This window comes from Stenella coeruleoalba, assembly GCF_951394435.1.
Source record: "Stenella coeruleoalba genome assembly, chromosome: 2".
Taxonomy (NCBI): domain Eukaryota; kingdom Metazoa; phylum Chordata; class Mammalia; order Artiodactyla; family Delphinidae; genus Stenella; species Stenella coeruleoalba.
This window is the reverse complement of record NC_137147.1, coordinates 101,286,296-101,314,040: the sequence shown is the minus strand read 5'-3', so window position 1 is coordinate 101,314,040 and position 27,745 is coordinate 101,286,296. Positions and strand designations below refer to the sequence as shown.

Here is a 27,745-nt window from a genome sequence, read left to right as displayed (position 1 = left end):
TGGTTTTTGTTGGCATTTCTGAACTGAGATGCAGTTTGACATTTGTGGCCAAGGAACTACATTGTCCATCATAGTGTATATGCTCGTCCACCAAAATGAAGAGGTACAGAAAGCCTTCTAGTTGGCATTTGAAGGAAAAGTAGTCCAATGGCTAGAGAAAAATCCAGAAATAAGAGGTTCTGGCTTTAGTTCCTGATTCCCCAGCAGTTCATCCCAATATCAGTTTTGGATTCAATGAGACCAGGTTGACTCCATGGACTTGGGTGCATGAATCCTAGTTGTTCTACTTTCTTCTTGCATGCATGGTCACAGACACATTTCTTAATGCCCCCAAGCCTCAGTTTCTTCATCTGTTAAATAGGGACATATTGTTCATAGTACCCCATTTCAAAGTACCAAATTATTTTTCAGTTATCTATTGCAACACACAGCCCTTCTCACATCTTGATGGCTTAAAATGGTCATTTACTGTTACCACACATGGTTCCTTGGGTTGACTGGGATTAGCTGGGTGGCTTTTATCTGGGGCTCTCATGGTTGCAGTCAGACAGTTGCTGGGGCAAGAGGACTCTGAAGGCTTAACTGGTCATACATCCAAGACAGTTGCATGTACTCCTCTCTGGCAAGTGATCTGACTTGTCAGCCAAAGGTCAGCTTCTCAGGATGGCCTGGCCTTCTCACTTGGTGACCCCTGGCTTCCAGGGTGATCCTAAGACCAAGCTTTCTAGGAGGCAGAAGGCAGAATATTCCAGGCAAGTTAAGTGTAGAGTTGCTTCTACTGTGTTCTCACCATCAGACCAGGTTAGGACTCACCCAGATGAAAGGAGATAAAGAAATGAACTCCTCCTCTTGATGGGGTATGGAAAGAGCATTTCGACTGGGAAAATCATTTCTTTGTTTTTGGAAAATATAGTCTGTCATGGGGGGAAATGCCAAAGGGTTGTTGGGAGGGTTTTGTAGCCAGCACCGGAGCTTAGTGAGTTCTCAGTAGTTATTGGCTGTGACTATTGTTACTGCCTGTTTTTGCCCCTTCTTGGAACTGAGAATAAATGCATACTATGTTGTAATGTATAGTGTTTGCATTGCTCTGGGAGCCTAGAAGAAAGGCAGCAACTGGCTATGCTAGATGCCTTCACCCACCCTCTGGACAACATTTCCAGAACAGAGCCCTTTGCCTCTAAACCCAACTCACATAGGCTTTTTGTAAATTCAGATAATATTTGTTGAGCAATGAATAAAGGAATCATAAAGCTGACATTCTAGTTGCAGAAACAGATTGTACATACATAAACACAGATAATCTCTGATAATGAAAATTGCTATAAAAAATACAAAAAAGAATTGGAAATTGAGCCACTTGGTGTTCAATACAGACCTATCTGAGAATGCAGCCTTTGAGATCAGATCAAGGTGACCTGATGCCAAGAAAAAGAAGCCAAGTGTGAGAGCTGAGGAAAAATTCCAGGTGTGAGATCTCGGAAGAGACTCCAGAAGGGGAAACAATAGCCAGTTAAAAAGGATCTAAGACAGAATGGCCTCAGAAACAAAGACGTTCACTGTGGTGTGGAAACCACAGAATATCCTCCAATAGGGGACAAAAATAAATGTCCATTCATTGCAATGGAATGCTCTGCAGCATTCCAAAAAAGAACAAGGAAGATGTGCCTACATAGAAAAACTCAAAAAGTCATAGTAGTGTATCTGGGATGAAGGAATCAAGTAAAAAGAAAATCACAAAGGATTAATCTCCAAAATATACAGAGAGCTCATGCAGCTCAATATCAAAAACACAAACAACCCAATCAAAAAAGTGGGCGGAAGACCTAAATAGACATTTCTCCAAAGAAGACATACAGATGGCCAAAAAACATATGAAAAGATGCTCAACATCACTAATTATTAGAGAAATGCAAATCAAAACTACAATGAGGTATCACCTCACACCGGTCAGAATGGCCATCATCAAAAAATGTACAAACAATAAATGCTGGAGAGGGTGTGGAGAAAAGGGAACCCTCTTGCACTGTTGGTGGGAATGTAAACTGATACAGCCACTACAGAGAACAGTATGGAGGTTCCTTAAAAAACTAAAAATAGAACTACCAAGTGACCCAGCAATCCCACTACTGGTCATATCCCCAGAGAAAACCATAATTCAAAAAGACACATGCACCCCCAGTGTTCATTGCAGCACTATTTACAATAGGCAGGACATGGAAACAAATGTCCATCAACAGAGGAATGGATAAAGAAGATTTGGTACATATATATATATACAACGGAATATTACTCAGCCATAAAAATGAACATAATTGGGTCATTTGTAGAGACGTAGATGGACCTAGAGACTCTCATACAGAGTGAAGTGAGTCAGAAAGAGAAAAACAAATATTGTATGTTAATGCATATATGTGGAATCTGAAATAATTGGTATAGACGACCTTATTTACAAAGCAGAAATAGAGACGCAGACGTAAAGAACAAACATGGATACCAAGGGGAAAGGGGGTTGGGATGAATTGGGAGATTGGGATTGACATATATACACTATTAATATTATGTATAAAATAGATAACTAATGAGAACCTACTAGCACAGGGAACTCTACTCAATGCTCTGTGGTGACCTAAATGGGAAGGAAATCCAAAAAAAGAGAGTATATATGTATATGGATAGCTGATTCACTTTGCTGTACAGTAGAAACTAACACAACATTGTAAAGCAACTATACTCCAATAAAAAGTTTAAAAAAATCACACACATACAATCCGTACTCAAGAATATGCTTTTTATTTCCTGTATTTATTATTAAAATAAAATTGACCTCAGATTATCAGGTAAAATTGGTGATTCAGTGAGTTGCCCCCCTGTTTTTTTCTAAATTTGTTTTCTCATACTTCTGACCCTCTGCTGAGTGAGAAAGTAACTGCCGTCTCGTGTGAGAAGGCAAGTGTACTAAGACACGGAGTGTTCGGCAGGCTGGTCATTGGCTTAGTCAGATCTTCCATATTAGCTATGCTTTCATTTACCTTGGGAATTAATTTAAATCAAATATGCAATCATTGGTGAGATTATTTTCAGCAAGATATGCAACTTAGTAGTATGCTACTCTGTTTTAGCTAATCATAAGCCTAGCTCCAGATAAAGCAAAGAAGAAAAAAAAAAAAAACCCTAACATTGGAGAGATGCGATTTAAAGTGTACCATATTACAAAGCATGGCAAATCAGAGTGAATGCTTTCTGTACCAAAATATATTATATAATTACATGGTTAGCTAAATGTGGAACCAATGGTGTACAGAAATGTTTAGCTGAAAAACATAAAGGTGGATCCAAAATACATAAGATAGAAGGTAAACTCACTTTTATATAATTATGAAACCTTTACCATTATGCTTTCCTCTTTATGTTGCTTTCTTAGATTATCCATGAACAGTGCTAATTTTATTTTTTTAATGGAAAAGGGTCATGGTGAAGAATGTAATTGTTTTCCACCCTGTCTCTTTTGTTACAAATTCTACGTATCAGCTAAGAATTCTTCCCAGCTTCCTGGAAAGGTAATCCAGTCATTGCACTAGAACACTAGATAACATTATGTTCTGTAGGATAAGATGACAAGGCAGAAATGATGTTTGGTGTATTTAATGACTAAGTATTATAAAATGACTACAATAACTTGGAAAAAATGAAAATGTTCAAAGAGGAAATTCCAAATAATCAGTATAGCAAAACCCAGATATAAATGCTATCAGAGTTAGTGTACTTCAATTGTTATAAGACATCGGATCATTCCGTTTTACAAATACTTTTTAATTAGTGAATTGGAACAAGTTTTTCTGAGCTCACAAAATTGGCTTCCACAGCTTTTTTTTTACACAAACTAAAATGTTTTCCCTTTTTAGTTTGTGCCATAATTCACTCAGCTTTTCCCCTTCTTTGGGATTTATAGGCGAGTGTTTTAAATAAAATTGGTGAGAGGGCAATATTTGGATAGTAACCAGTGCATTTATGTTAATCATTGTAGTTTTGTTGGTTCTGTTGCCTCTACCCTACTTAAGTCTATGGATGTAGGAAGGGAAGACACAGCAGAACAAACAAAGCAAGAAGGATCATGTTAATCTTTTGAGTTTCAGAGTTGAATATGAAATTCCCAGGAGAGATAATAGATGGGAAAGAAAAGGATTTGATTTTTAAATTTTCAGAATCCTGAGTTTTAATTCTCAATGTCAAAGCTTTGTCATAAACAAATAAAAATGGGTCAGGCTGGGCTTCCCTGGTGGTGCAGTGGTTGAGAGTCTGCCTGCCGATGCAGGGGACACGGGTTCGTGCCCTGGTCCGGGAAGGTCCCACATGCCGCGGAGCGGCTGGGCCCGTGAGCCATGGCCGCTGGGCCTGCGCGTCCGGAGCCTGTGCTCTGCAACGGGAGAGGCCACAACAGTGAGAGGCCCGCGTACCGCAAAAAAAAAAAAAAAAAAAAAAAAAAAGGGTCAGGCTTCCCTGGTACCACAGTAGTTAAGAATCCAACTGCCAATGCAGGGGACACGGGTTCGTGCCCCGGTCCGGGAAGATCCCACATGCTGTGGAGCAACTAAGCCTGTGCTCCATGACTACTGAGCCTGCACTCTGGAGCCCACAAACCACAACTACTGAGCCTGCGTGCCACAATTCCTGAAGCCCGAGCACCTAGAGCCCGTGCTCTGCAACAAGAGAAGCCACCGCAATGAGAAGCCTGTGCACCGCCACGAAGAGTAACCCCTGCTCGCCGCAACTAGAGAAAGCCCAAGTGCAGCAACGAAGACCCAAAGCAGCCAAAAATAAATAAATAAATAAAATTATTTTAAAAATGGGCCAAATGTGTAATAATGCTAACCATCAAATTTTCCACCCATGGATTGAATAAAGTAATTAGGAGCTGGTTAGAGACATTTCAGAGGGAAAAGTAGTACAGCTGAGAAAAAGTGAAGTGGGGTGGTAATTCCAAACTGTGTTAACCACAAATTGATTTTGGCATTTCTGAATTAATTAAGATTAAAATACACAAGAATAGGATAAATGGAAGTTAAGATGCCTGTTTCATTCATGATAAAATATCATGCTTTGCCCCCTTGAGATTGTAGCTTGTAAGATTCATACACATTTAAAAATCATTGCACATATCTATAATTATTGTATTATAACACATTCTTAGAAGAACTTAAGGTTCAAATGTCAGATGGAGAGGATTGATATTTAAACATGAACCAGTGTCTTGGCAACAACACAATTAAGATGCTTTGGGAGTAAGATGTGTGGTGTGTTTAAAACATGTAAAACTGCTTTAAACGGTCACCAAATTATTTGTTTTTGTGGTTGTTTGTTGTTGTAATTGTTGTGTCATCCCATTTGAGTGCTTGTCTTTATGGAGAGAAAAGAAGTAGAAGCACAGTGGTTCTTTAGGAGATGGACACCTAAGATTGAGTAGGTGGTGACAGCCTGGAAGAGGGTGGGCGTGGGGACCAAGAAAAGATCTCTGTGGACTCCAGGAAGTAAGAAAGATGCATGGGGGAGATAGGCAGGGTCTGAGAGGGGATGCTTTTTCTAAGACACTGAGTAAATACACTCAGATACAGAAGTGTTTTCATGTTTTTTAAGCTTGTTTTTGTACGCATGGAAGAGCCTGTTTCTCCCTGTCTGTGTGACTATATGTGTGTGTGCACACATGTATGCATATTAATGTGTGTGTGCACACATGTATGCATCATATTAATTCCACTTTACACACACGGAGAGTCCTTGGTATAGAGTTTATATTCTTACTGCTTTTTTTTTTTATTGTCCATCAGAGACTAGATTTCTCTTGTTGATTTTTAAGCCTGTCCTCAAACCAGTGATTTGGCAAATAATAGGCAGCCATTAAATATTACAAATAGATAAATGACTGAATAATTAATTATATATGCAATTAATATGTCTTTTTCTTTAACATCTTTATTGGAGTATAATTGCTTTACAATGGTGTGTTAGTTTCTGCTTTATAACAAAGTGAATCAGTTATACATACATATATATATATATATATATATATATATATATATTCCCATATCTCTTCCCTCTTGAATCTCCCTCCCTCCCACCCCTCTAGGTGGTCACAAAGCACCGAGCTGATCTCCCTGTGCCATGCGGCTGCTTCCCACTAGCTATCTATTTTACGTTTGGTAGTGTATGTATGTTCATGCCACTCTCTCACTTTGTCACAGCTTACCCTTCCCCCTCCCCATATCGTCAAGTCCATTCTCTAGTAAGTCTGTGTCTTTATTCCTATCTTACCCCTAGGTTCTTCATGCCCTTTTTTTTTTCTTAGATTCCATATATATGTGTTAGCATATGGTATTTGTCTTTCTCTTTCTGACTTACTTCACTCTGTATGACAGACTCTAGGTCCATCCACCTCACTACAAATAACTCAATTTCGTTTCTTTTTATGGCTGAGTAATATTCCATTGTATATAGGTGCCACATCTTCTTTATCCATTCTTCTGATGGTGGACACTTAGATTGCTTCCATCTCCTGGCTATTGTAGATAGAGCTGCAATGAACATTTTGGTACATGACTCTTTTTGAATTATGGTTTTCTCAGGGTATATGCCCAGTAGTGGGATTGCTGGGTCATATGGTAGTTCTATTTGTAGTTTTTTAAGGAACCTCCATACTGTTCTCCATAGTGGCTGTATCAATTTACATTCCCACCAGCAGTGCAAGAGTGTTCCCTTTTCTCCACACCCTCTCCAGCATTTGTTGTTTCTAGATTTTTTGATGATGGCCATTCTGACCGGTGTGAGATGATTTCTCATTGTAGTTTTGATTTGTATTTCTCTAATGATTAATGATGTTGAGCATTCTTTCATGTGTTTGTTGGCAATCTGTATATCTTCTTTGGAGAAATGTCTATTTAGGTCTTCTGCCCATTTTTGGACTGGTTTGTTTGTTTTTTTGTTATTGAGCTGCATGAGCTGCTTATAAATTTTGGAGATTAACCCTTTGTCAGTTGCTTCATTTGCAAATATTTTCTCCCATTCTGAGGGTTGTCTTTTGGTCTTGTTAATGGTTTCCTTTGCTGTGCAAAAGCTTTTAAGTTTCATTAGGTCCCATTTGTTTATTTTTGTTTTTATTTCCATTTCTCTAGGAGGTGGGTCAAAAAGGATCTTGCTGTGATTTATGTCATAGAGTGTTCTGCCTGTGTTTTCCTCTAAGAGTTTGATACTTTCTGGCCTTACATTTAGATCTTTAATCCATTTTGAGCTTATTTTTGTGTATGGTGTTAGGGAGTGTTCTAATTTGATTCTTTTACATGTAGCTGTCTAGTTTTCCCAGCACCACTTATTGAAGAGGCTGTCTTTTCTCCACTGTATATTCTTGCCTCCTTTATCAAAGACAAGGTGACCATATGTACATGGGTTTATCTCTGGGCTTTCTATCTTGTTCCATTGATCTATATTTCTGTTTTTGCGCCAGTATATTAAAGTGTTTTATGTTTTTGTGGTCCAAGTGACCACATGTCATTTGATTACTTGTCTATTAGTAAATTAAATTTTAGAATAAAAATTATTGAGTGAGTTGCTAATGATGCAGTTCAGATGTCATTATTTTGGATATTTCTAAGTATGTGTTTATACTAAAATCAAACCGGGTTTGACATGCTCACTTCCTCAAGTTTCTTCTCACATAAGGGAACTGAATTCAGCAATCAGTTTATCGCTTTATTAAGCCATGATATGGGGAGGTATCAGGTTCAACTTCTCAGTAATGCTTCAGTGCTCCCTGGTGCTCTCAGCCTTTTTGTAAATATGAATGCAGAGTCAAAGAGAAGTAAGCCTGCAGTGGAATTTGCTCTCTAGCAAACAGTTCAATATCCCACCACTTACCCAACAGTGAGAAAAGTATCTGAACTATGTAGAAATCATTTTAATAGGCCCCTCCTCTTTCCTTCCCTCAGTGTGCTTCTAAATATTCTCTTTCTCTTTAAACATTTTCATCTTTGTGCCTTATGCCCTGTTATGCTTAATGTAGATTGTGGTTTAAAAGCATCAGCAGGATTTTTCTGGCAGATACGTAACAGGTGGAGCTATTCTTATAATCTGAAAATAAATTGGACTAAGCCTATTGGGTCATTTTTCTTTTAATCTGAGCCCCAGTGGATGAGATTAAAAGAAGCAGATTTGTTTATCACAAGCAGAGGACAGTTGCTATTACTGCTCATTTTAACTGGATTGGTCATTGTGCTCTTATAAGTCAGAAGGACACATTAATCCATAAATACTCCCCTCTCCACAGCCCTATTTTAAGCCTAGAAAGTCTGTGTAATTGTGAATGTTTTTTCCATTTCGAATAACAAGGTCATTAATAAAAATGAGCATGATCCTTTGGTGCAGGAGGGTGATTGACATATCAGCTGTGAGAGGCTCTCCTGTTAGCTATTGTCCATCTTCCTGGCAAAGTCATGCACTCCTTCTCAGGTCAGATATTTTGGAGTACTGCTCAACTAACACATCTGTGATGAATTGTTTGTAATATTGAAGTTTTTAATGTTGGAGTATACCTAATTCTTTGTATGGACATTTCCATGTATGGAATTGAAACAGTGATGCTGATAAAGATGTTGAAAAGATAGAAGATAACAATTTTGAGTTTTGTAATTTTCTTTTATTTATTTGGATCTCTGTCTTTCTGGTCGGAAACTTTCCTACACTGTCTGGTGTTCCTTAACTGTTCATCTATACTAATAAGAGAAATGTGAAATTAGACAACAAAGTGCATTCTGGTTAATAGTTGAAATGTGTGCATTTCCTACTTTAGAATTTTAGAAGTTTCTTTGGAGGCTAGAAATCCACACACTTTAAGAACACCGATTTTGTTGTCTGTTTAAGAATGAGGTGTACTTCATTGCCTTGGGTTTTGATTGAATGCATTGTGGGCAGGTAAATTGTGAGGGTGTCTCCACACAACATCAATACATTTGGCTAAAAATAGAAATCAACCATTCAGTTAGCTGTCACTTTACCCATCAGCATCAAATAATTATTTTTTAATGAAATATGTTTGTTTTAAGGAAATAATAACAAAAGCATACTTCTGGAAATTGATTTTCTAGCCTATTCAAATGGAAAAGGGAAGTGTGAGCAAATACAGGAAGAAGTATATGCTTCATATTCATAAATATTTAATTTTCAGCAAGTGCTGGGTTTTAAGTGCATGCCCAAACATTGTGCACACTACAGTTATTAAAGTATTTCATTTTCACAAAGCCTTACATAATATTCTAGTTTTACAGATGAGAAAATATGCTTATGGAAGATAAATAATTTTTGAGAATTCGTACATCCAGTTAAGTAGAAAAATAAAAATTTGAACACAAGTCTTTAAATTAATTTTTTAGGTCATCTGCCTCTCTACAGAAAACTCAATATAATTATTTATGATTCCAAATGTGCTTCAAACACTTTCCAAACCCTCATGGTCATCATTAGGAGCATAAACTATTATCATCATCATAATTATTATTTTATTATTAACCAATTACTAATAAATACTGTAAAATTAAATTTCTTTTATAAAGAAGGGAGATTTCATAAATTATATTTTCTTAAATTAAAATATTTATCTTTTTAGGAGACAGTTTACCAAATCTCCAATTTATGATTCTAAGAGTAAATACTTATTTTCAATGTTTTTTCTTACCTAAAATTGTAATTAATTTTGGGGATTGCGATCCAGCAGATAGTTACAGAAGAGTGAAGTCAGAAACTTATAGACTGGAAATATCAAGTCAGTTGATTTTTTTATATCCTATTTTAGTTTCCATTTTAAAAAAGCATTCTCTTTTTATTATCAGTCAATGATTCCAACCAGTAAGCTATTCTCAAATGAAGGTTAGCTGTGTTTGGAGAAGCAGGCATCAAAATCAAATTTGGAGTCAACTGATGGTGAGTACCTTTTCTGAGACTGACAGTGTTTCCAGTGTGTTTGCTGGTAATTTTTAATGTACTGAAAAAAATAAGGAGTCTCACTAATGTTCCCCTGGTTTTATTAATAATAATACATTCATAGAAATGCTTCTTTTTAGTAAAAAAATCTATGAAAATTTTTTTGTATTTACCATCTCATGTTTTCAGTAGAGATCCATGGAAATAACCCTGAGAATTCTGATTACCTCAGTTGTACTCAAGTCTCTGCTTTGTCCCTCACCAGACATAGAAGCTGGAGAACTTGATCAAAATGTCTGAGTCTAATTTTTTAAGTAATACATCATGAAATTGTTATAGAAATCAAATGAGACATATTTAAATGATAATCCAATCAATGAAATGGCTATTTTTCTCAGTAATATTACAGTAGAAAATGTGGACAAGAGAGGCTCCAGAGCTCTCAAGAGTCCATTCATGGTAGAGATGTGTTCTCCAAAATTAATGTAGAAACACTGTAGTGTAGAAGCAGTTATTAAGCAAATTTGAGCGAGGAAAAAACTGTAAAATGATTATTCGTATTTTCTTAGTGCTTTTGAAAACATAATCTGTTTCACATATGTTGCTGTATACTCTTCACAAAACCCTTCATAAGATTATGGAAAGCTTATTTCTTATGTTTTTCTCCTGGATTTTACAGTCCGGAGGATCTGGGGGTTGAGTATCTTGCAGTGCATATGTGAATGAAATGTAATCAGAAGTTAAGCACAATCTTCACGAACACACAGCAGGGCAGTGTGGAAAACAGGTGGGGTGATCCCTTTTTACCTCCATGGTGTACAGACTCCTGCTAAAATATTTGTGGCCTAGCAACCTGAAAGGAGTGAGGAAAACTTGACATAATTCTGAGATGTTGAAAAGATAAGGAATTCATGTGTTTGGGGAAAGGCTGGATAACAATATTTACAATATCAGTGAGAGACAGTAATGGCACTGCCTGCACTTTACATGGAAGGAAACTTGGAACAAAACCAACTGCCTACCTGAAGCATGTTTGAGTGATGTTTACCCAGAGTTCACACATGTATCCATGAAAACAGAATAAGGAATATTGAAGATGAAAACCCAAAGTTATTGTTTCCTAATATAAAATTCATTCAGATTTCAGCTGCCATCTCTAAAGGAGAATTCTTACATCTTGAAGGAGAAACAAACAAAATACACTAATAGAGGACTCCACCAAAACTGTATCACAGAGATTTAGATTAACAATGAAGAATCACTAAAAAAAATTATCAAAATATAGAAAGTCATCTGCTGTAATACTGAAATACAAATGAAATATTATCACTCTGTGCTATCATATAGCAATTATGTTTTACTTTCATATCTTAAAAAGAGTTCATTTAAAGTGCCTCATAATCACCATAAAAAAGAGATAGAAGGTATGGAGTCTCAGAAGAAAGAAGAAGGAAGTTGTACAGGAAGAAGACAGTAGATGTTTAAAATGCCTGATTCAAACATTTACCTTGCTCCCTCTCCCCAAACCTAAATGAACTAAAATGAAACTAAAGGAGTTTAAAATATGCAGAAGCCTATACGGATAAATGGAGTCGGATAGGAGGTAAGAGGTGTTCAAATCTGGACTTTAGAAAACAGGAGAGTGACAATTGACTTTGCACACACAGGGGAGCTGGCACCTAAACAAGCCTATTCGTGTTGCACAACTCTGAAAACTCCAGAAGTGGGTGGCCCAGGTGCCTCACAGAGTGAGGGTGAGATGATCTGAAAGCAGGAGGAGCAGTTACAGGTCTACAGGAGAAGAATTTAGAGCTCCAGACTCCCTCCTCCATCCTTATACAAGTGAGGAACAGCTCACTCAGACCCTGGCAAGTGACTAGAAGTTCCCTCTCTGATGAGGTTTGACTCAAAGGACTGTGGACACCAGGCACAGCCCAGTGGAGGTTGAGTGAAGTCCACATTCTGAAAAGCCTACATGCTGTCTTTATAGATAGAGTAGGAGAGGACTGAGACCCCTTGTGGAGGTCTTTCAGAGGTTTAGGGGGTGTCCATAGACCATCCATTTCAGATAAACATGTAGTCTTTAAAGATCTTAAGGCATGCCTTACAGATCATCTGTGTTTACTATTAGGGAGTTGAAGAAAACCAGGTGTTTTCCACAGGAGCCCTTCAGTGAGCCCATGGTAGACAGGGCTGATCTTGAAGAGATTTGTGGGTGTGGTTTTGTATGATGGAGTGCATTACAAATCAATACCCAAGAAGTCCATATGGTTTTAAAAGAACTGAATCAAGTTGGACTGAAAGGGATAGATATGGTAAAAAGGAAATGACAAAAGAACTTTTGGGGTGCCAAGATTTTAATGCAGAAAGTAGGTTGAGAAAGTTGCTCATTTGCAAATATGGATTCTTCCTGTGCACAAGGAAGGATGGCTTACGGTAGACTCCAATAGTACAGAGAACAATTCTGTAATCAAGGGACTAACAGCATGGCCCAGGTGGGTTTCAGAGCTGCTAAGTCAGTGCTAGCTCTGTGCCTCCCATGTCCCTCCATTCTGGAAGGAAGTAACTATAGCAGTTATACTGCACCTGCCCGACCATTGGATTATGGCTGTGTGCAGAGTCTTCAGGGGAAGATAACTCAGACCCAAGGATCCTCATCTGCACCTGGATCTGATTTAGATGGTAAGCGTGTAGACTTGGAGCTGCTACCGAAGTCACTCACCTGTGTCCTAGGAGCAAGGGGGTGTAATTTCTAAGTGAGAAGAATGTAATCAATATGTGGCCACAGAACAAAGGTGGGAATTTAAAAGCATGCCTGAAAAATTTCAGACACTTGTTCCATCAGAAAATAGGTTTTAGGGCCCACATCTGCTCTTTGAATCTGGGTTACCCTTAGTTACTCACTGGTAACAAACAGAAGGCTGGAAAGACACTGAATACGTTATGAGGATAGGTTATCAAAGTGATGTGCCTTCTGCTTTGCTTCCTGGGACACTTTTTTGAATCCCTAAGCCACCATAAAAGAAGTATAACTACACCATGAAATATCACCTCACACTTGTTAGGATGGCTGTTATCAAAAAGACAAGAGACAACAAATGCTGGTGAGGATGTGGAGAAAAGAGAACCCTTGTGCACTGTTGATGGGAATGAAGATTGGTGCAGCCACTATGGAAAACAGTATGTGGTTCCTCAAAGAATTAAAAATAGAACTACCATGTGATCCAGCAATCCCACTACTGGCTATGTATCCAAAGGAAATAAAATCAGTACTTTGAAGAGAGATCTGCATTCTCATGTTCATTGCAACTTTACTCACAATAGCCAAGACATGGAAGTAACCTGTGTCCTTTGATGAATGAACAGATACAGAAAATGTGAGGTTATATATATATATACACACACACACACACACACACACACACACATACATATACATGCATATATATATATATATATATATATACACTCATTCACAATGTACTGTTATTCAGCCATAAACAAAGAAGGAAATCCTGCCATTTGCAACAACAGAGATGAACCTTAAGGGCATTAAGCGAAGTAAGGTAAGTCAGACAAATACTGTATAATCTCACTTACATGTGAAATCTAAAATACTGTACTCATAAAAACAAAGAGTAGAATTGTAGTTGCCAGGGACCGGGGGTGGGGGCATATGGGAAGATGTTGACCAAAGGGTAAGAACTTCCAGTTATAAGACTAATAAGTTCTGGGAATGTAATGTACAGTATGGTGACTGTAGTTAATAATGCTGTATGGTATATTTGAAATTTGCCAAGAGAGTAGTAGATCTTAAGTGTTCTCATCACACACTCAAAAAAAGGTGACTATGTGAGGTGATGGATGTATTAACTAACTTGATTGTGGTGATCATTTCACGATGAATGCAGATATTAGAGCATGTTTTACACCTTTAAAAATGCACACTGTGCAACTAAATATATACAGTTTTTGTCACTCATAACCTTAATAAACCTGGAGGGAAAAAGAAGTATAACACTCTTGTGCTGCCACACGATGAGGCAACCTAGACCTCATGTCAATGCTTTGGTCACCAGTCCCTGCCCAGGAGCCAGGCACCTGTGTGATGCCATCTCCAGGTGATGACAGTCCCTAATCACGGAAACTTGCCAGCCTTTCAGGTCTTCCCCGCTGCGGCCCTGGAGAGCATGGCCCTGAGGGGAGCTCTCTCTACTTCCTGCCTCTAGTGTGTCTTCTAAGCAGAGTAATAGGTTACTGTTCTACGAAGTTTGGGATAATGTGTAACAATAATAGTAACTTGGGCACATCCAGAGAGCGTGGGCCACAGTGGAGTCCAGCTTCTCTGTGGCAGCTCTGGAAGGTGGAAGCTCTGACCTCTTCACAATTTGGAGGGAGCATGTCTTCAACAAGAATTCCACATCCTGCCAAACCACCATGATGCATAAAGATAGAGATTTTCAGGCCTAAAATAGTTAACTTTCATATATAATTTCTCAGGATGTTTCACCAAACAAGGGAGTAACTAAAGATAGAGAAATATATGAGATCCAGGAAGCAGGAGATTCAACACAGATGAGCAGAGCACATTTTCTTGGTTGTGAAAGGAGATCCCCAGATGAGGCTTTGCAACAAATCTTGATAGCAACCAGGATGCCGTTGTGCTAGATTCCTCCAGCAGGAATGTTTTCGACAAAAACAACAAAAAAAGATTACTTAAAGCATTTGATTGTATTAGGTTTCTTATGGAGATTACTTATGGAGAGTCTGGAGCTAAATTAGTGATAGATGCATTATAAAAAATTAAGCAATGAGCTTACCATACCAATACCCCCCAAAAGAATGCTTAACTCCAGGGAAGAAAATAAGTTGTTAAGGAAAGAAAATGCAATTACAATATTGTGCATTTTGCACATTCTTGGTTATAGTCATATTTATAAGAAAACTGACAAGTAAAACAAACTAAACCCATGATGGCATATTTAAATGATATCTTCAGTGTCTTTAGAACCAGAGAGTCATGAATTTTGCTTTTTCAGTGGAAAAAGTAATGGCTCTAAATAGTGAGGCTGAGAGACCACAATTACCTGGCATGCCAAGAAAATTATTTTGCAAAATATGTTCAACCCAGCCAATGAAATAACACTAATGCCAATTGAACTCACTGCTCTGTGCAATCTGTTAAATTTTGTGTATGTGGGTATGTGTGAGTAGGAAAAAGCTGCCACTGTCAGTAACCCTGTGAAAACATCCAAATACCGAAAAACTTGTTCTTTTAAACCTGAGGGATGAGTAATTTGGGAATAACATATTGTTAAAAATTACTGCTTTCCAAAGACCAACAACACTCTTTTTCCTGCTCAGTCATTTATCTAAGTGTATAGCTATCTCTTTTCTATACTCATGCTAATAATATTCTCAGTCTGTCCAGGCATTACACTGGCTTTGTCTTCAAATTGCATGAATCTGAGGCTTCTGGTAAGCCACTGGTAAGCACTTTGATCCACACCAACATTCTGTCTCATGAGTTTCTGCATTAGCTTGGACACCTCTTCCTACTTCTACTGCCTTCACCTATTTCAAACATAGAAGAACATTAAGTTACTCCTTTGATTAAAACCTTGCAGTGAATCTCCATTTCACTCAGTCAACCCAATATCTTGACAATAACCTACCATGATCTGTCCCCCAAACACAAAGATACTGTTCACCTTGGACCTCTTTCCCCACTCTCTTTATCTCGCTTCCTTGAAAGCCAGTGTGTCTGGCTGTCTCCACCTTCTGGGTTTGCTCTGATTATCAGTCTCTGCTTTATATGTTTTTCTTCATTGATTGACTCCATGTTCCTAGAAGAGTGTCTGATCCATAAAGATCGTGTCCATAAATGGGTTCTTATATGAATGAATAACAAGGATGTTGTTTTTAGGCATATTGGGAGAGTGCAGAGCAAGGGTGCACTTCATGGCATTTTTTCTCATATTTAAAATTTTCTTGTATATATAGTCAGCTTCCCAATCCTACTGTGCTCCTTTTTCGTATTCTGTACACTTTGCTACTCATTCTTTCTAAATTTCCATGCTCCAGGTAGAGATCAAAACTAGATTGTTTTTGGGAATTCCCTGGTGGTCCAGTGGTTAGGACTCAGTGCTTTCACTGTTGTGGCCCAGGTTCAGTCCCTGGTTGGGGAACTAAAATCCCATAAGCCATGATGTGCCACAGCCAAAAACAAAAAACTAGATTGTTTTAAGCACACCTAAAATGAAACCTTTTGCTTAAGCCCTAGTTTCCAGGGAGCAGGAATCAAAGTGTTCACTGAAACCAAATCTCCCAAATCTCAGAGCAACACCACCACCACATCATAAGATCATACTTCCCAGTTCCAACATGACTTAGAGGATGATGAAACAGATAGACATGTTCTCTCTCCCTTATGGAAGGTTTGAGCAGAAACATCAGAAAAGAGTGTAGTAGACTAAATAAGCTAACATACCTACTGCAACAAGTAGAATAAATTATAAAACTCCTATTTTACAGCTGTTTGAGAGCTAGGGAAGTGAGAAATAGATATATTGAAATTCCACAGACAGAAAAAAATATTTCTAAGCAATGTGATAATTTATGGCCATTTTCTTCCTTTGGGGCATAGTTGATTCATGGTGTGAGTTAATGAGAAGGCTTAGTCTATACAGAGAAACTCACTGGAGTGGGGGGGAGAACTCAGATTATCTCACACAGGATAAATTAAAAAGAAAACCACACGTAGGAGGGGAATAGGAAGAGTGCTGAAAAGCAAAGAGAAAGAGAAACTCTTAAAAGGAATACAAGAAATAATAATACACACACACACACACACACACACACACATTCACAAGAAAAATAGGAAAAATAAACCTAAGTAGTTTTTGAATCTGTGTATTGATATCTTTCATCTATCTTGGAAAGTTTTTGATCATTATCTCTTTAAAGATTTCTTCTGACCCATTTGATTTTTTTTTCTGGGAAGCTAATTATACATATTAAAACTTTTTTTATTATGTCCTATACTTCTGTTATCCTTTTTTTCCCCTGCATGCTTCTTCTTTCCTATTCTGACCTTTAGTTTGTATATTTTTGTTTTTTCTGTTTTCCATTTCACAAATCTTGTCTTTTACAGTTCTAATCTGTTTCTAACCATATTAAATAATTCTAATTTCAGATAGTATTTTTCAATTCTAGAATTTCAAGAATTTCAATAACAAATTTTGTAATTATAATTACTTTTAATTTTTTTTAACTTTTAAACTATAGAGTTGGCAATGATTCAAGCACCACCATTATAATATTAAAGAATCTGATTGACTATATATTTACCTTTACCAGTGAGCCACATCATTCCTATGAATTTCATCACCAGAGATAGCATATATATGGGAGACATCAAATTTTATTTCAGGATATTTAGTAGAAGGTTATGGTGCTTGGAATTAAGAAAATATGTGCTGACAGCCTAAGGACAGGCAGGGTTTGTGTGAGGCAAAGTTGCATTTGCTTAAGGGGGAAGAGAGAGCAGGGAATCAGAGTGCAAGATCATACCATGGAAATGGTGGTTGAAGGCCTGGGAGGGGGAGTTCCCTGGGAGGGTGAAGGTGGGCACATAGTGGAAGGCATGACTCTGGACTCCATGTGTGGAAACTGATTCAGAAGGTGTGGGCTGGAAACCCCACAGTCTTTATTGTCAGGTGGTTCTCTAGAAGATTCTGAAAGGTAGTTTGGGGAATGATTGTGGTAAAGGTATGAATCTTAAGGAACATTCAAATTTAGGAAACAATCACAGGAAATGAACCTAGAACAAACAAGTTACATTCATTGAGGCTGAGAAATGTTTAAGTGTCTGTCATTATTATCATCCTTATTTTACCATTTGGGGAAACTGAGTTCTAAAGAAGGTAACTAATAAGCTTTTCAGGTTGCACTGAATAGACAAGGAGCAGAGCTGGACCTCAGATGCCAGTCAGTCTGCTGCAAATGTGTATTTAACCTTTGTGCTACAGTATCCTTAGAAAATGCAGGGGAAGCAGTGAGATGGGAGAATGGGGCAGGAGTCAGCCAGTAGAATGCAAGCACTATAACTGCTCTTGTCCTAAGAAAGCCAAAGGCAGGCTCTCTAGAAAGAGAGGTTAAGCATTACAAAATTCAGAAGTCGAGTAGAAATAGTTTCATCTCACTTGAGATTCTGGGAATTGATCAGCACTTGCTTTCTGGTATTATGGTTAACAAAAGGAGGAGGTTTCATGGCAAAAAAGAGCAAGACAGGATCCAAAGCTAAGTGGGGATATAATTTTAAAGAATAACTCCTTTATCTAATACTGCAGAGAGGAATAAGAGGATAGAGTTAAGTTTGTTACTGTAGTGAAATCCTACAAATTAGTGTCCTCATCTCAGCTCTCAAGCTAATATCTGAAAATCTAAGGGCAGATTGCAGGAGGATTATGTCATTCTCTAAGGAGGTCTGTTCCATAAGGTTATGTCTGAAATACCTTACTTTTTAATTTTAATACTAAGAAATGACTGTTTAATTGTTTGCATGGTTCTTTGGTCCACAGACACTAAATTTGAACCCAAAACATGCCTCTGTGTTTTTAGCTGGCCTGTGCTAAAAATGGAACAAAATCAGTTATGTGATTCTCATTACTTGTAAGTGGGAAATCGTCAGGGGGAGATACTGATATTTGAGTCTGGGAAAATAAATTGTGAGGGAGAATCTGGCAAGTCACTGATGGTTAATGCATATTTCCATCCTCAATTAGCTACACTCAGGTACTGAACTCATTAAACCCTCTCCACCCCCAGCATTTAAAGAGGGCAAAGGCAACCACTTTGAGGGGGTGGTGGATGGAGAGGGGAGTGGTTCTGGGCTCATTGTCTCTGTTCCCCTCATCCCGATCCTGGGGCTGGATATTTTCCATCCTGGGCATTCTCCCCCTGGGATCCCTGCTAAATCAGCTCATTCAGGAGTCCCAGGCTTCAGGATGATGTCTGCTGGCTCATCTCAACAGGAAGAGTGTGTCAGCTATGTTTCCCTCTCTTCCTAGACGGAATGCCGTTACTTAACTTGTTGGTCTCCTCCCAACGTGCCATGTCAGTGGAGTACCCTGCTTTTACTGGCATGTTTTATTCCAGGTGTTCTAGGTGTGCTCAGAAGCAGAGAGTGTACTACTGTGGACTCCACCCTTTCCTTTACTTAGGGAAACACGTTGTCCTTCAAAAAATTACAGAATCGTCTTCAGTCACCTTAAAAGAATACAGTGTATTTTAAAATGTTCCTATTATCTAGACCTAAATTATTTTAGGTTGTCATAAGATTTGAGCATAAGAATACTCTAAAGGAAAGTTCATAATAATAATTAAATTTTTGATAAATGTACTCAAAGATGTCTATTTTAAAGAATTTAACTTTGGGTAGGAATATAAAGCACGAATTTAAAAATAAGAAGTCATATAGATATCTAAATGTGATCACCATGAATAACACTAGGAGAATCTATTCAAAAATAACACAAGGGAATTTTTATCTTATCAGTGCATTTAAAGTTTTTTCTTAATAGCTCTCTCAAGTTGCTCTTCTCCAGACAAAACTACTAGGAACAGATTATCACATGGAGGAGGTGTAAAGAAATCCATTTTTCACTTTAGTACTATATGATTCAATACTTTTGTAAGTTGAATTTTCATATTCAAAATCAAGTCGAAAACTGAGGATATAAACTTTCTAGAAATTACGTCAATTTTTCATTTTATTTATAGAGCTTGACACTGGGTCATATTTGCTCTATTAAGCAAGGCAGAAGAAAATGTAGAGGAGAAATATATACATTATGTGTTTCTTTGTAGATGTGTACATGGTGTAATGAGGTCATGCTTAATAAAAGGCAGCCATATCTTCTTGCAATCAACCAAATCAGCTCGGAGGCTACAGATAACTCCAAATGGAAATACTCAAAACTAGTTTTTATACCAATGCTGTTTCTAAATATGCTCAGTTGTAAATGGGTGAGTCTTTAATAAGAAAGCATGGTAACATGAAGAAAAATAGGACACTTGATTCGTATGCATGGGATATTTCTTATGAACGAATCTATAATAAAGGAATCAGTAATATTTTCACTCCCACAAAAAGTCATGACCATGATGTGTATTGCCATCATTTATCAAGAATAGTTTCCGGGGCTGGACAGGGGAAACAGTAGAATTTACGACTTAAAAAATGGCTTAGAGTTGGAACATGATGAGCCACAGCTTTATAAAAAGTGGACAAACAGCTAAACTCTAGAAACAAATGAAACACGTCATTATTCCATTTCAGCATTGCTTGTTTAGCACTCATTATCTTTAATGGTTCCTATGAACAGCTGAACAAAAATCTAAAGGGATATATTTTAAATATCTTAAATGATCACTTCTTCATCTGCCCGTTACATAAGATGCATGACCTTCAAATCTAAACAGAAGTTTTTATCCTCATTAAGCTATAAGTGGTAGTGTAATACTTATTCTTGTTTCTGGTACAATGGAATGAAGCATTTCATCTAGTCACAAACCTTGCAGAGTATATTTTAAGGACTATCAACGATAAAGAAATGCAATATTTAGGATTTAATTTTTTTCAAGAAATTTACCTTCCTATGTTTCACTCCTTAATGGATTCTTTTGTTGAAGAGATGACATTTTATTCTAGAGAAATGTCCTCATAATCTTATACAGCTTAATATTTTTTGAGGTGCAGAGATAGACCACAGGCATTTGGCTGGTTGGGTCTTCATTTTATGGATCTATACCACATACCACAAGATGGTTAGGCCCCTGGTTTCTAGCCATAAATACCATTAACTTCATTCAGTAATTGCAACAAAAACAAAGCAAAACGAACCCAAGCACATTCTCACACATTTCCAACCATCGTTTGATTGAGAGACCATTAGAGTTCTCTCAGTAAAGAAAGGATCCCTTTGCTTATATGCCCTCAAACAGACAACAACACAGAAACCTTTGTAAATGGTCTTTCCTTCCTCACACCTAGAGAGCTCTTTATGGCCTGTACATTTTTAACAGTGTTTCCAATCACATGTGACTCGTACTGGTGCAAACCGGCCACTGGATGTAGTTTTAATATCAGCCATCGCTCCCAAATTTCCATAGTGGGCCTTTGTCTCCTCTTCTTTCCTTAAACGTCTTGTGTATCTAATCATTACTTCATATTGCTTTCTGATTATCCTTCCATATAAATTGGGTGTCCTCCCTTCCTTCTTCGCTCCCTTCTTCCCGTCCTTTTTTTTTTTTTGCCGTATGCGGGCCTCTCACTGCTGTGGCCTCTCCTGCCGCGGAGCACAGGACCCGGATGCACAGGCTCAGCAGCCATGGCCCACGGGCCCAGCCGCTCTGCGGCATGTGGGATCCTCCCGGCCCGGGGCACGAACCCATGTCCCTTGCATCGGCAGGTGGACTCTCAACCACTGCGCCACCAGGGAAGCCCCTCCCTTCCTTTTTCCTTCCTCCCTTTACTTCTTTAATCCCTTCCCCAACGTGGTAGGCAATGTGTAATGATGACACTCCTTCTTGGAACTTAGGAAACACATATTAAATGAATACACGTGCACACACTCATATGTAAACACTTATGAATTGGGGTGAGTTAGGATTAGAGTACCAGAGAGAGGGAACCAAGTGTCCAAATGAATTGAGGAAAAAAGAAGGTTGTTTCAGAATCTACAATGGGGCCAGTGGCTGCAGAGGACTGAGCAAGGTGTGATGAGATGGCAGAGGGATCCTGGAGGTGGGGTCCCCAGAGTTCTCTAGGCAATGTTAATATTAGTATTTCATCTAAGTGCCTGGAAAGAATTTCTGTCTTCTCCCCACTTATATGAACCCTTCACACATTTCAAAGCACAATTTTGGTCATTGCTATGGACAAAGATATCACCTGCAGGTCCTCTCCTTTGTCTAAATCCCGTAGCGTTTGTGGTCTGTGACACGTTTTATCTGTAACCTGTGTTGTGCAGGTTCATTGTTAGCGTATCTTACTTACCTACGTGTCCTGTCGTCCTAGGTGGGGAAACTGAAGGATTTACTGCCAGGTGTGAGAAAGAGAGCCTGGGGAGGAGGAGAGGAGGGCTTGGCCGAGGTCCACACTAACCCTGTCACAGGAGCCTCGGATCAGGGGAAGCTCCCAAGACTTCTCAGTTGGAGCACAGGAGGCCCCTGGACGTCCGTGCTGGTCCACGGGCACCAGGGACAGGGCACATCCAAGGTTTTCCCAGGCCAGAGGCTGTTTTCAGAGGGGAGGAGCTGTGATCTGAGAGCAGTCAATACGCAGAGGGCCCGGTGGTTCCCTGCCCGGACAGTGTCTCAGGGAGGCTGTGTTCTCCACTAGTCTCCACTGTTAGGATCCTGATTAGTGCACGGCTACTAAGTTTGTAATTTTGAAGTTTCTCACTTAATATGCAAAGTTAAGTTACTTACAGTTATGCAGTAAATGAGCACAAATGTTGACATTCAAAGAACATTTCATGCTAAGGGATCATTTCTATATTAATTTTATGTTATCATAATTATTTAATATAATTAAACATTCATACATATTAAGTTACATATAATATATATTTATATACTTTTATTTAATATCTTTATATACTTATATATCATATGATCTAATATATATTATATAAGCTTGTTATATTTTATTGTATTACATATTTTTATCTTGTCCTATATTTTTCTTGGTATGATATATTTACACTATTATACACTATTATATATCCTCTATTTTTAAGTGATCCTCAGTTTTATCTGTAAAATTTTGTATTATCCTACAAGACCCTGTTTAAATCCAATTAGAGTTAACTGGCCTTTCCTCCTTATTGCCCATCTTCTATTCTCTTTGTTCTGACTCTCCTCAGCCTCTTCCTTCTGTACGGTGTGCATTTTACAAGTTCAAATCCCATCACCCCAGTTTACTCGCTGAATGATCTTGGACAATTTACTTAATGTCTCTATGTGTCAGTTCCTGTGTCTAACATGGGATGATAATAGCACCCACTTCAAGTGGTTTGTGAGGAAAAGAGGTCATTACTTGTGAGTCACCTGGAAGCATGTCCTGCCCTGAGTGATCAGCTAAGACCTTGACTTAACATTTATCTTTGAATTCCCCTTGGGGCTGAACCAGCACTTTCCAGAGAATAGTCTCTTAGCGTGTTGGATGAGTGGATTTGTCTTGTCTTTTCCTTCCTTGGTCCAGAATCCCTGCCCTTGGCAGACTCCATCCAAACCCTGTTTTTGAGGACATAGCTCAGTCCCTTCTCTGCACTGCCTTCCCTACCTCTTTCTGCTCTCACTCATTTGTCTCCTCCCCACTGTGACAGTGTGTAGGCGGAATGCCCCACACAATTTAGCACTCAATTACATGCTGTCTTATAGTCACATTTGTGTCATGCATTATAATCATCTTCTTAAATACATTGTTAACTCCTTGAGGAGATCATATTGTAAGCTATTAAAACTGTCACAAAGCTTAGCTCAACTTTGAATGCAGGGTAAGCCTCAGGAGAAATGTTGAGGGTTCTTCTACACATTCAGTATGGATTGAGCATGTACTAAAGGTGGTACACTGTTGAAGTAGTGACTTAGCGGACCAGATGCTCCATAGGGATGCTTACATACAAATCTCACTGAGGAAAAATTTTATTGCAATAAACACAGAGGATATATTATCAAAAAGCATTGCAGGAGATATAAGGCTGGGGACGAACAGGGAACCTTCTCAAATCTTGTCAGATCTTCACAGAAGCTGTAGTTGGATGAAGGGTGAGGGTCCAGCTTCTGTCCCTAGGGAGGTCTGCTAGGTTTTGGAAGTCTAAGGCTGTTACATTCCACTATTACACAGTTGCATCCATGTAAGTTGTCTGGATGTACCCTGTGTAGCCTTTCTCGTTAGTGCTACCTTGAAGAGGTAGCATGTAATGAGGACAGAGGATTTACCTGCATGTTTTCCTTCCTTCTGGTGCATTTGGGCTCCACAGCTGTCAGAGGTCAGGAGGGAGAGGGCAGTCGCTCTGGCAGAGCCTTGCCTGACTCTGCTGAGTGCCAGAGAGTGAAGGATGTTTTAGAGATAGTGCAGCACAAGCCTGGATACCCTAAGGGAGCACTGGTGCATTGAAAAACCTTTTCTCTACAGAAGGCTGAAATATTGGAAACAGAAAACATAGGCAATGATCCCCAGGCTCAAGAAATGATAGTAAGCATGCCAGGGTTTTAGTGATACTTTATATGTACATTTTCTTGATGCACTTCCAATGCAGTTTTTTAAAATATGTAAATGTATTTTCATCCTTAGTGCCTGGCCCTTATATCATGGATACACTGGGTAAAAGGCACTATAAGCCATATTAGAAAAAAATATGTAGTAAATGAAGTGCGCTTTAGAATGCCATCTCTTATTTTTAATGCTAATTACAAAACATTTCATTATGACAGGTTGAACTGCATTTCATTAAATTACATGGAAAAGTTTGAGTAGAGAAGGTTTGGTTTGTTGATCTGTAAAATTCATTGTTGTATTTAAGCATTAATTGAGTGATATATTCAAGAGAGATATAATTGAGTTAAAGTTTAACACACTATTAGTTGAATTTTATCTATGTAATTTTAACTGGAATGTGTGCTTTCTTATATAAATATGTTTCTCACTTAACAGAGAAATATTTGAATCACTGTTTCTAAAAAAAAAATCAGGAACATTTTACTTTAAAAGTGTAGGGTTTTTTTCCAGATAGTATCTGTACACATAAAAGTTACCTTTAAATATAACTCTAAAGATTAATGTATATTTAGTTTTGAGGATTCCAAACCAAAGTAGTTGAAATTACTTTATGATTTTATTTGAGTGTGGAAATTATTTGGAATGCACTGTATCTATACAGTTTTACTCTAACATCACCTCCTGTTATTTAGGAGTAATATTTATCATTGTTAACTACAATCTAACAGAAACAATTTACAGTGATCATTGGAGTTTGGATAATTGTGATAGTACAGTTTTAATAAAGTCAACTTCAGCAAAGAATATATTAATATATCTTATTATATTAATAATATATATTAATATATTATACTAATATATCTTATTAATGTATGTTCTACCATATTCCACACATAGGTGCCCATGTGAGAAGCAGCTGGAAGGAAAAACAGCACTTCCTCTTGTATTTTACTGATATTCATGGGGAAATGAATGTATTAAAATGGAACTGCAAGTATTTGATAGGTTGAAGGAAAAGAGGGAGCCTACGTGTTGATAGTGATTCCGTTTCATCCCATCTCATTCAAATGCTCTTAAAGCTCATTATGCCTGTTTTTAGTCCCTGAATTACAATTCAGCTGCTCTGAGGACTCAGTAATTGGCACCAACATAGTATTACCTTTCGAACAGTATTCATCTTTATGCACACCTTGCCATTATCGTGTTCATCTACGGAAACTTTCAATCAAACTTTGAGTCTCAGCATATTGGGTCTTAGGTTCAAATTTTGAATCTCCCTTTGTTCGCCTCTCGCTAAATCTTTAGTATGGCATCTTCCGTCCAAATTCCAGTGGGTGTTCTGTAGCAGTGCTGTCTCTCTTTGACCTAAATTATTTTCTCTGGTTTGCTGCCCCAGTGATGAAATTCTGCCCTTTTGCCTTCTGCATAGTCTATAGTGTTGGGAAAGGTTATATTTTGTCCCTTGTTATTATATCAACACTTTCCAGTTGGAGTCAAACTTTCAGTGACTTCTCTAAATGAGCATAAACATGGATTTTTTCTGCCACTCTCTGTGTGACATCATTAAGCATTCTCTGTGGAAACTGTTGATCAATATTTTACTCATTTACCATTTCACATCTTTTGTGAAATTTAGCAGTTAACAACAGCTCCGACATGGGTCAGCTAGTCCTGTGAGACAGGAGAGTATTTTTGTTAACTGATCTAGTTAGATTGAAACTGGTGTCTGTTTTTCAAACTCTGAAACACTTTAACATTCTGCTAGAAACTGGAGTGATTGTCATCCTCCTTTGCCAACACCTCTCACAGTCCATCCATTGAATATTGGACAATAGGTCAGTCCTGGAATAAGCCTGGGATACACGGGGTTAATTGTAAACACATTTCCCTGCAGCAGGGCTTATCAGAAACTTTAGCGCATCACCAATTGCCGAGAAGTGAATTTTGTATAAAGAGTTCCCGTAAATTGGTTGCCAAGGATTTGTTTTCATAGATCTCTAAGAATAGAAGACAAGGATTATGACATAAAGGGAAGACAGGTGGATATTTCTAAACTGTTTATGGCTATAGATAAAAGCTACAGCAAGTCCTCTGTATTTATATAACTGTACTGAAAATTTCAGAGATTATTTTGTGTGGGTTAAGGACTTCAGCTTCACGATTTTAAGATAAACTCAAAGATGACAGAGTATCAGGGGAGATCTAGTACCTCTAATTCATCACGTTCACCTGCTTGAAATATGACATTGATCTCAGGTTTTTAATTAGGGTCATGAAATAGCATAAGCAGGGATGGATTTTTACAAAGATGTTTGTTTTCTAGGCCCTAACATACTATATAGAATGCAAATTAAAAATCTCGACAATAGGGACTTCCCTGGTGGGCCAGTGGTTAAGAATCCACCTTCCAATGCAGGGGCCATGGGTTCAATCCCTGGTTGAGCAACTAAGATCCCACATGTCGTGGGGCAACTAAGCCCTTGCACCGCAACTAGAGAGAAGCCCACGTGCCGCAATGGAAGGATCCCACGTGCTGCAGCTAAGACCCGACGCAGCCATAAATAAATAAATAAATAAATATTTTTAAAAAGAAATGGGAGGAAGACTTATTTAGAAAAATCTTGACAATGGAACAAAATACTAACTTGATCTAGATTTGTTGAAATGTTGACTTTGAAAGGATTTCAGTTTTTTTCTGTTTTCAACTTGCGAGGGGGGAATTGGTGTGCAAAATATGCATATTGTAGAAAAGTAAGCAAATAGGATATGTTAACCATTTAGGTATAGGACATACAGAGAAACTAGAAGTAAAAAAAAAAATTCATGTGCCTTAATATTCAGGTTCAAGTTAATTTTATATCTCATTTCACATAACCATCCAAACCAGTTCTGCTCATTCTAGGTGACATATAGATCTAGGTAAACATAAAGATTTCACTTTTTCAATCTTTGGATAGAATTAGAAAAAAGTTAACTTTGGGAACAAATACGAGTTTTTTCCCAGAATTGTGATATTTACTGGTTGGAAGCATATGTGTTCCTAATGAACATTAATGCATGTTGACAAATCAAGATGTGAGTGTCAAGTCGTGGGTATATTTCTGTGATATTTTTAAATCCAAACTCCACACGTTGTTGGAGGCTGCTTGGAAGTGCCGGCTGGGGACGTCATTTTTGTTCCTGGAAATGTTGCATGATAATGTCATAGGCTTTGGCAGGAAAAAAGCTTTCATAAAGCACATGTCAAGGTGAGGAGATGGGGCTCATCCTTTTTCATTCCAGATTAAGAAAGTATTTAAAACCACCCTTAAAGAAATGAATTTTCAAACTAATTACACAATTATTTTAACTTCTGCGAAAACGTCAAGCTGTTTGAACAGTATCTTATTCATAGACATCATACTGCTTATCCAAGAAGCTCACTTATTAAGGTGGCTTCATAGGATCTCTACGTGGGGACATTCTGTTATCTTCTAGGAGTGCTTATATACCCTT

General features: G+C 38.0%; 1 protein-coding gene across 4 annotated transcripts in view; it reads left to right on the top strand.

Annotated features, from left to right (window-relative positions):
- LOC307181555 (uncharacterized protein) overlaps positions 1-27,745 on the top strand; it is a 312,309-nt gene that overhangs the window by 82,716 nt on the left and 201,848 nt on the right. For all 4 annotated transcript variants that reach the window (XR_013826947.1, XR_013826948.1, XM_079912082.1 and 1 more), the window contains exon 2: positions 9,870-9,960. The gene's annotated coding sequence lies outside the window, so the exon portion shown is untranslated. The remainder of the gene's footprint in view (positions 1-9,869; positions 9,961-27,745) is intronic.